This window comes from Nicotiana attenuata, chromosome 2, assembly GCF_001879085.1.
Source record: "Nicotiana attenuata strain UT chromosome 2, NIATTr2, whole genome shotgun sequence".
Lineage (NCBI taxonomy): Eukaryota > Viridiplantae > Streptophyta > Magnoliopsida > Solanales > Solanaceae > Nicotiana > Nicotiana attenuata.
Window position 1 is genome coordinate 63,145,711 of NC_031990.1, and position 8,798 is coordinate 63,154,508.

General features: G+C 35.5%; 1 long non-coding RNA gene across 4 annotated transcripts; it reads right to left on the bottom strand.

The window, feature by feature from the left end:
• Positions 424–7,485, bottom strand: LOC109211495. 4 transcript variants are annotated; one of them, XR_002065737.1, is made up of 4 exons: positions 7,266–7,485; positions 5,812–5,947; positions 1,134–1,240; positions 424–1,014 (listed from the first exon to the last, which is right to left on the bottom strand). It is a non-coding gene; the product is annotated as an uncharacterized LOC109211495 (long non-coding RNA). The 4 variants fall into 4 exon arrangements; XR_002065738.1 differs by having other exon boundaries at positions 424–1,002; positions 3,000–5,947; XR_002065734.1 differs by having other exon boundaries at positions 3,000–5,947.

Sequence of the window (8,798 nt, forward strand, 5' to 3'; positions counted from 1 at the left end):
AGTTGGTCTCTAAAATTTACTCATAGCGACGAAAAATACCAAACCATCGCAGAATTAGCGACGGATGCGCGACGGAATATATCTGTAGCAAAATTTAGTGATGGAAATAATCGTCGCTATATTGGTAGTTTCTGTCGCTATTTTGACAAGTTTTGTCGCTACAATTTATAACAAAATTCGTCGTTTATTCTTAGTAGCGAAGAAATTGTCCGTCGCTAGTCGTGTTATAGCTAATTCTCCTTGCTTTTTGCAAAAAACCTTTTGTCGCCGATTCGTTGCAAGATTTAATTTTACGCGATAATTTTAGCTACGGAAAGTATCTGTCGCTAATTTAATTTTAATATATTTCTAATTTTTTAAAATGCTTCTTATTTAATATTTTAAATGTACCCTGCTCAAGCATATTACATAAAAGCTATTAAATACATTTAATGAAAAGTCACTGATATTAATATAAACTAATAATACATTCAACAAGGTCCAAAATATATAGCATAATGCATATAACGGTATCATTAAGTACAAAAATTCCACAAGGACCAACAATAAAGACCGAATAAATAGGCTAACTATGCGAGGGTGGAGAGTTACGGTCATCATCAGAACCCAATGCATGAACCTCATCGTTAGCAGCAGTAAAAGATTTAGGGACTGTAGGTGCCACTTCTAATGGATAGTTGGTAAGATCAGTATTTGGCTGATGCGAGGGTAAGGAAACTAATTCGCGTACCCGCTCAATGATTACAGGAACTATATGATTTGTCAGTGCAGGAATCAATCGCATCACTAACTCATCCAGATTCTCTGTGATTAAGCATTTGGAGGTGTTGCTGATGATGTAGCATCAGATCCAAAAGAGTCATGAAGATTCGGCCCGTAGTAGCATTTTGCTTGAGATCCAAGACCATATACTCTTCTTTTCTTTTCTCCTCCCGCGGCTTAATAATATGTTTTACACTGTTCAATATCAGATTGAGTCTGTGTTTGTTATTGTAATATCTCCTGATATTTTTCCTATAGAAGAGTTAATAAATAGTGAAGTAGAAAGACTAAAGAATATTGAGCGTTCAATTTACAAAATGAAAAAATATATGAAAATAAAACCAATAAAATTATTTAAAAAGTTATCTTACATGTACGATTCGGGATCTCTCAGCAACAAAAGATTTTCCATCATTACCACGTGTATGGACGTGCAAATGCAACTCACTTGGTGTTGGATCTCGACCCTTTTTAACACCTATAAAAAAGTTAATCAATTAAGAAGATTGGCAACGAACATAGCGGCAGAAGCATTGGCATAACTGGAGGCATTACGTTATTGTTCTCAACTTAGTTTTAATAGACTTTGGATAGAAACTGACGCATTCTTGCTAAAAAGCATAACTGATGGAACATGGAATTCTCCGTGGAACCAAACAACTCCCGTGTGGTTTGATTCATCAAAGAAGTTCAGTAAAAAAACACAAAGTTACAGAGTAACCATGTAAAAAAAAAAAAAAAAAAGTTCAGTAACAAAAAAGCTTTGCTTCATCAAACTTTTCTACCATAGTTGATGGCGACACTATCTAATATGCTTCTACCACATGCTCTCAGGACCTTCATAACAATAGCTACAAGGAATGCCACGAGTAAGATGTGTTCTTATTGAAGTGTCTTGACTTCAATTATCCTTGCCAAATGTCTACCGCCAAAACTGAATATCATCTTTTCAACTGGAATTATTGCCTAAAATACAACAACCTGTCTGTCTGCCTAGTTTAAGAATTACATTCTACCCTCCAACTAGCTCCAACAAGATAAAAGAATTGATATGTACAATAAAGAACCTACGATCTCTTGTGTACAAATTCGGAAAAATGTCTCATAATGCAGGTTTTGCTACCACGAAAGGTAAAAGTATATGATATATAGATATTAGACACCAGAAGGATTAATATAAAAGTGTCATATGGATGCAGAAAACCATGTCCTGAAGTGCCATTTTACTGCTTCATAGATGGAAAACCAAACAAGCTAAGTCAATGAAAAAAGAGTACAGCAAAAGGACAGTCTCCAGAATAGCCTAGGAATGTAATTCAGTTCAATTCTCAATCTGGTAGAACAACAGAAGCTTCACATTTTATTACTTAATCTCTTACTGAGCTAACTTTTAAGTATTACTAACTGGACTCAAACTGACTAGAAAACTGAATTATCTCCACCAATATGTCACCGTAGCGAACCTCTTATGCTACCCCACATATCACCATACTTCTATAATAGTTTAGTTCAATACCATAGAAGCAATAGGCTGCCAGCAAAACCATAGAAGCAATATTTTCCAATAGCATAGAAGCAACACCATATAAGCTCTTACACACTAAAAAGCAATGCTTTCCAATAGCATAGAAGCAACACCATAGACTAGATATTTTACAGACTAAATACATACCCATATATCTTACAGGCCATAGAAGCAATAGGCTGCCAGCAAAATCATAGAAGCAATAGAAGCAATGCTTTCCAATAGCATAGAAGCAACACCATAGAAGCTCTTACAGACTAAAAAGCAATGCTTTCCAATAACATAGACCCAACACCAAAGACTAGATATTTTACAGACTAAATACATACCCAAATATCTTACAGACCATAGAAGCAATAGGCTGCCAGCAAAACCATAGAAGCAATGCTTTCCAATAGCATAGAAGCAACACCATAGAAGCTCTTACAGACTAAAAAGCAATGCTTTCCAATAGCATAGAAGCAACACCATAGACTAGATATTTTACAGACTAAATACATACCCAAATATCTTACAGACTAAAAAGCAGCAAGTTCAAAACTAATTCAACAGGCAACAAGGTCAATATATTTTTACACACTCACTTTACAAGGTCAATATTCAAACTCAAATCAGCCAACTTCAATCAATTTCACAACAACCATCAACAAGGAATAAGCTTGGACACTCAAAACAGTGTAAGAACTGAATCGGATATTTTATATACACTTACAAGTCTCTTGCGATGCTCCCTAACACTGCAGAGCCACCTGTGTGAGTCCCAGTGGCAACTCCGCTCCCAGCACAACGATTTTTTGCATTTATTTCTGACTTTTCAACATACTTAGGATCTTTCTAAAGTCTTTCCAAAGTTGCTGATTCTTCTCTATTGTATATGCAGCTTTGGGGTAGCTTCCATCAATAGGATTCTTTGCCAATTGCGGTCGATCGCAATAGTTTACCATATCTTCACGTGCCTTTGGATTGTTTTTTGTTTTGCCATCAACATTAAGAACTGTGTTAAATACATTATCAAAGACATTCTTCTCAATATGCATGACATCGAGATTTTGTCGGATCATGTTAGAGCTACAATAAGGCAAATCCTAAAAGTTGCTTCTCTTTTTCCATCCACAACACCTAGAAATTCTCCCATTAACTTCTTCTGCATCTAGCTCAGTTACTTTCCTCAGTCCCAACTCACAAATTTGGTTCAAGACTTCCTCTCCTATTCTAAGGGGTGGTGGTAGCCTTCTGACAGTCAGACCTTTACGAAAGTTCTTACGATCTCTCCTAAACGAATGATTTTGGTCAAGAAACATTCTATAACTGTCAAACCAAGTTGCTTTTCCACCATGATGTAATCTAAAGGATTGTGCTTCCTCCATACAATAAGTACATGCTAAGATACCTGCAGTACTCCATCCAGATAACATAAAAATATGCTAAAAAGTCATTGATTGTCCATATCAAAGCGGCCCTTTATTGAAAATTTTGTTTTTTTGAGATGTCAAATGTTTCTACACCCGTCTCCCACAACAAGGTCAATTCCTTTATTAAAGGTTGTAGATAAACATCAATTTTTTGTTTAGGGTTGTTTCGCCCTGGAACAATGACAGTTAAGAACATGTACGCCTCTTTCATACACATCCCCGGAGGCAAATTGTATGGAGTGACAATCACTGGCCATGAAGAGTACTTCATCCCTGAATGACCAAAGGGCTGAAAACCCTCAGTACATAATTCCAACCTCACATTTCTTGGTTCAACAGCAAAAAAGGGATGAGTTTCGTTGAAGTGCTTCCAAACCTTAGAGTCTGATGGATGATGCATTACGCCCTCCTCTTGTATGTGCTCATGATGCCATCTCATATCAGCGGCTGTAGCATGAGATGCATATAATCTCCGCAATCTAGGAATCAAAAGAAAATAACATATTTTTTTGTAAGGTATTAATTTTCTCTTACGAAAACCGACACGACGTTTGTACCTCTGGTGGCCACAAAACTTGCAAGATGTGAGGTCCTCATCTTCACCCCAATACAACATACATCCAGAATTACAACAATCAATCTTTTCAACTTGCAAACCCAAGCTACGCACTAGCTTCTTGGTCTCATAATAGTTATCAAGCATTGTGTTATCTTATGGTAAAGCCTCTTTCAACAATTGCATCATGTGGTTATAACCTCTTTGTGATAAAGTATTCTCCATTTTAATATTTAGCATCCTGAAAACTACTGCGAGTTGAGAGAGGGATGAACCAGGGTATAATTTTGCATCGGCGGCCTGTAGCAAATCATAAAACCTTTGGCACTCAAGATTTGGCTCCTCCTCCATTGAAGGATTAGGCTCCTCCTCCATTGAAGGTTCATAAGAATGAGACGACTCATATTCACTATTATTATAAGACTGCCAGCACAAACCATGGCCAGAATTGGGTCCAGCTGCATCCAATACCATTTGTCGATATGGATTCTCGTATCCCTATTCAGGTTGAGCGCCACCATGCAAATCACCACTAGAAGACATCTCACCAGCCATATTTTTTCTCCTTGATACTTCCAAAGAAAATAGTTCTCAACAAATCCATACTAATAAAGGTGCAATTTAATAGTTTCAACATACATGTATTTAATGTTGTGACATTTTTTACATGGACATCTAACATTGTCACTACTCATGAGATTGCGCTTAGAATAAGCAAACTGGAGAAACTTGTTCACACCAGTTATGAAACTTGAATTAATTAATACCCCCTCGGCCATCCAACCTTTTGTACATCCAATCATGCTCTAGATTGTCCATTCCTATTTAATATTAAAATAAATAAGACCTTAGAGTTCTTTATTTAATAAGACATCAGAATGCTTTCTAAAATGAATAACAAGTTGACATCAAAATAAGTTGAGAATTACTAACACCCCAATCTTGGAATGCTCAGTTCCTTTATTTGACCAAAATAAGAACCTTAAATAGACAAATGAAATGCTATATATTGAGGATTACATAAGTTGAAAATGATTAGATAACGTAACTAACTAGAGAAAGGGGGGGGGGCATAACTAATGGGAGAAGCTACTATATGCGATTAAAATTGTGTATTTACGACTAACATTCTATGTGATCTATATGCGTTGTTGGCTAAATTAGTCTACTTTCTCTGTTGGCAATGGAAAAATCGTAAGATTTCTGTTGTGAAGTTGTATAATGCATAAAATTGTTCTATTTCGATAATTAACTATTGGCCAAACTTCATCAAGTTGTACAAGAAGGCATAGAATTTACTATCTGATATTGCTATAGGTAACCAATAGCCTGGTAAATTTCTTTATTACATTCTATTTTCAATTTCCACGTCCTAAAATTCAGAGTGTTAGCTGTGGAATCAACATCCATATGACCACCTCTACTCTACACTCTAGCAAACTTCAATGATATTAGACCATGGATGACAAGTGTACATATATTATGTCCTAGAGATTAGCTTAGTGGAACATAAGATGTATACACACCCAGAGATCCAGACATTCGTATGTACTCACATAGAAGAAAATCAGACCCAAGTAATAGGGATTAAAGAGTGAAATCCAAGTTATTGTAAGGTAGACAGAAAATCTGCTTAGTATTCCACGTGAATAATGATTGTAAATCTGCTGATATGTTCAAGGTCAAACTGATCTGCATGCAAGGAAAAGTATTCATGATATAGTCAAACTTCTTTGAAAAATTAAGAGGTTCATAGAACCTCTTAATCAACGATGTTAACTAGGAAGCTTAACATAGCTAACAATTTCATGTAGATCAACAAGATAAAGAAAATAAACTGATACCTTAGGATACATACAATTTTTTTATTAAACCTTATGATACATACAATACCATATGCTAGCCTGTTTATACAAAAAAATATAGGCTCCAATAATTGTTATGAAAAAAGTACCCTCCAGTTTCAAGGCTCCTTACCCTAAAAAATGGTGTTGCCCATCTCATCAAGATTCACTAAAATAAGAATGAAGTTGCAATATATATATAACAACTTTTGTACTTTTAATATGATCCTTTTTTCCAAATTTGTAAGCAGATAAAGTATAAAAAAATCTGTATGAACATAATGGAATAATACTAAATATTCTTAAACTTAGTTCCTATTTTTCATAAACTGTGTCTCTTATCTTCTTAAGATGTCCTGAAATCTCTATGTGACATCAGATATACTTTGACACTGTAAATTACTGCTTTGGATCAATACATTAAGTTCAAACCAGCCGTGTTATTTACAAATAAGCCACCAAACACTAATTATCAACTAAAAATAATATTTATATGTCCAGCGATGGAAGGAAAGCTAAAGGCTTTTACATGTTAGATTAAAGCAGTAGCAGACACTCGTCTACCATAAAGTAGTAGCAGACATTTGTTAGATTAAATTTGTTAAAAGTTGAAAGCAGAGCCAAATCAAAAACAAAAGACAGCTTTTAAAACGACTAATCACTACAATTGACAAACAAACTAAGACCGATGACGAATAAAAAGGTTCAAAATTTAAAACAGGAAAAAGGCCAAATTATTTGAGGTAAAAATAGAAAAATGGTCGGAACAAGAAATTGGAAATCAACAAGTAAAATAGAGCATCTCCCAGAAACCTTTACAACTCGTGGTCTTAAAAGTTCTAAAATAGAATTGGAAATAGAGTTTCTAAATATTAAAAGTTCTTTTTTTTCCAATAGAAAAACTAGAAATATCCAGAAAAACAGGACCAAATCATCTTAATTGAAAGCTTCTTGTTGTGGCTTTCTCCAGCACCACCTGAACTAATTTCAAAGATAACCTTATTAAAAGTTCTACTACAGAAAATTGAACCTCGCACTACAGATGTACTTCTCCATCATATCATTTATTCTCTTTACATTCTATTTTTTCTGACTTCAGTTTTAGAAAATTTATAATGATTCTCTCCCAGACTACAAGACAGGAATGAAATCACAAAGAAGTTTACCCTTTCGCATGAGAATCTTGCGGAGAAGCAACACACGACTTCAAATTTCACAGTTATGCAGCAAAAATCTTCCAATTTCGAAAGTTTTCTTCTATTTTTAAGACATTAACCCTAGATTCACGCCAAATTTTTTGTATTTGAAGGAAAAAATTTACATTGTTGAAGAGGAGTGAAGGAGTCTAATAGAGAGGAGAGAAAGTGGGCATGTTGCCCTAATTGTTCGAATGTCTATTGACTAAGGTAATTTTATCTTTAGACGGAGATTTTAGCGACGGAATTAGCGACGGATAGAATTTCTGTCGCTAATAATAACTAATGAAATTTTATTTTAATGGAACTAGATTTTAGCAACGTAAATAGCGACGGACCTAATTTCTATCGCTAATTATATCTAATGAAGCTTTATTTTAAGGAAACTAGCGACGGAAAATTTTGTCGCAATCAACTTTGGAATGTCTTGATAAATAAAATGAATGCAGCGATAGATTTTTTAACGTTAAATCCGTCGCTAGATTTTAATAGTTTTTGTCGCCCCACTTTCGTCGCTAATTTTGTAGGTAAAATAAAGGCGCTAATATTTAGAGCCAATTTTAGCAGCGAATATTAGTTTTTGTCGCTATTCCGTCGCTATATTTGATACGGATTCTTTTTGTAGCTTATTTGGCGACAAACTACAAAATTCATCGCTAATCCGTCGTTATTTAGCTACGGAGTATCTCTTGTCGCTAAATTTTGTTGCTAAACGCAGTTTTTTTGTAGTGGCGTTCTTATTGACTGATTGAGCTTGGTTCGAGCTAAGGGGATTGCCTAACCTTGTATGGGTGAAATCTCCTTAACATTTGATGCTATTATGACAGTTCTGTAATATGTGAGTACCGTGTACGCGAGGTGACGATTGCGTACACGGGCTAATTATTGAAAATCCAGTTTTTACTTAACAGTAACTGGTTATATCTTAAATGAGTCATCCCAGCATGTGTAGTTATCCTGTTTAGCCTAATATCACATGTCTACGTGTCTTAAATGCTTATTTGAAATCTGTGCAGCATGCTTAGTTGAATTCATGTTTTTCCTTGATTTGTAATAGTCTTAAACTGTAAGATTCTTGCTGTTCATTGTTGTTTCCATCGGTTTCGAGCTGTGTGTTTACTTTTGGGACTACGAGGCATTACCTCGGGAGATCCCCATTGCGTATTGACTTTTGGGACTACGAGGCGATACCTCGGGAGATCCTCGTTGCATATTTACTTTTGGGACTATGAGGCGGTACCTCGGGAGATCCCCTACTGCATATTTACTTTTGGGACTACGAGGCGGTACCTCGGGAGATCCCCTATCGAGTATTTACTTTTGGGACTACGAGGCGGTACCTCGGGAGTGCCCCTGTTGTTTATCTTTATGTGTTGTGTTGTTATCTTCCTGTATTGGTCGTTGTTAAATTTTCAGTCTTTCATTATATTGCTATATCTTCTGCTTTATTATTATATCCCAGTAGGGCCCTGACCTAACCTCGTCACTACTCTACCGAGGTTA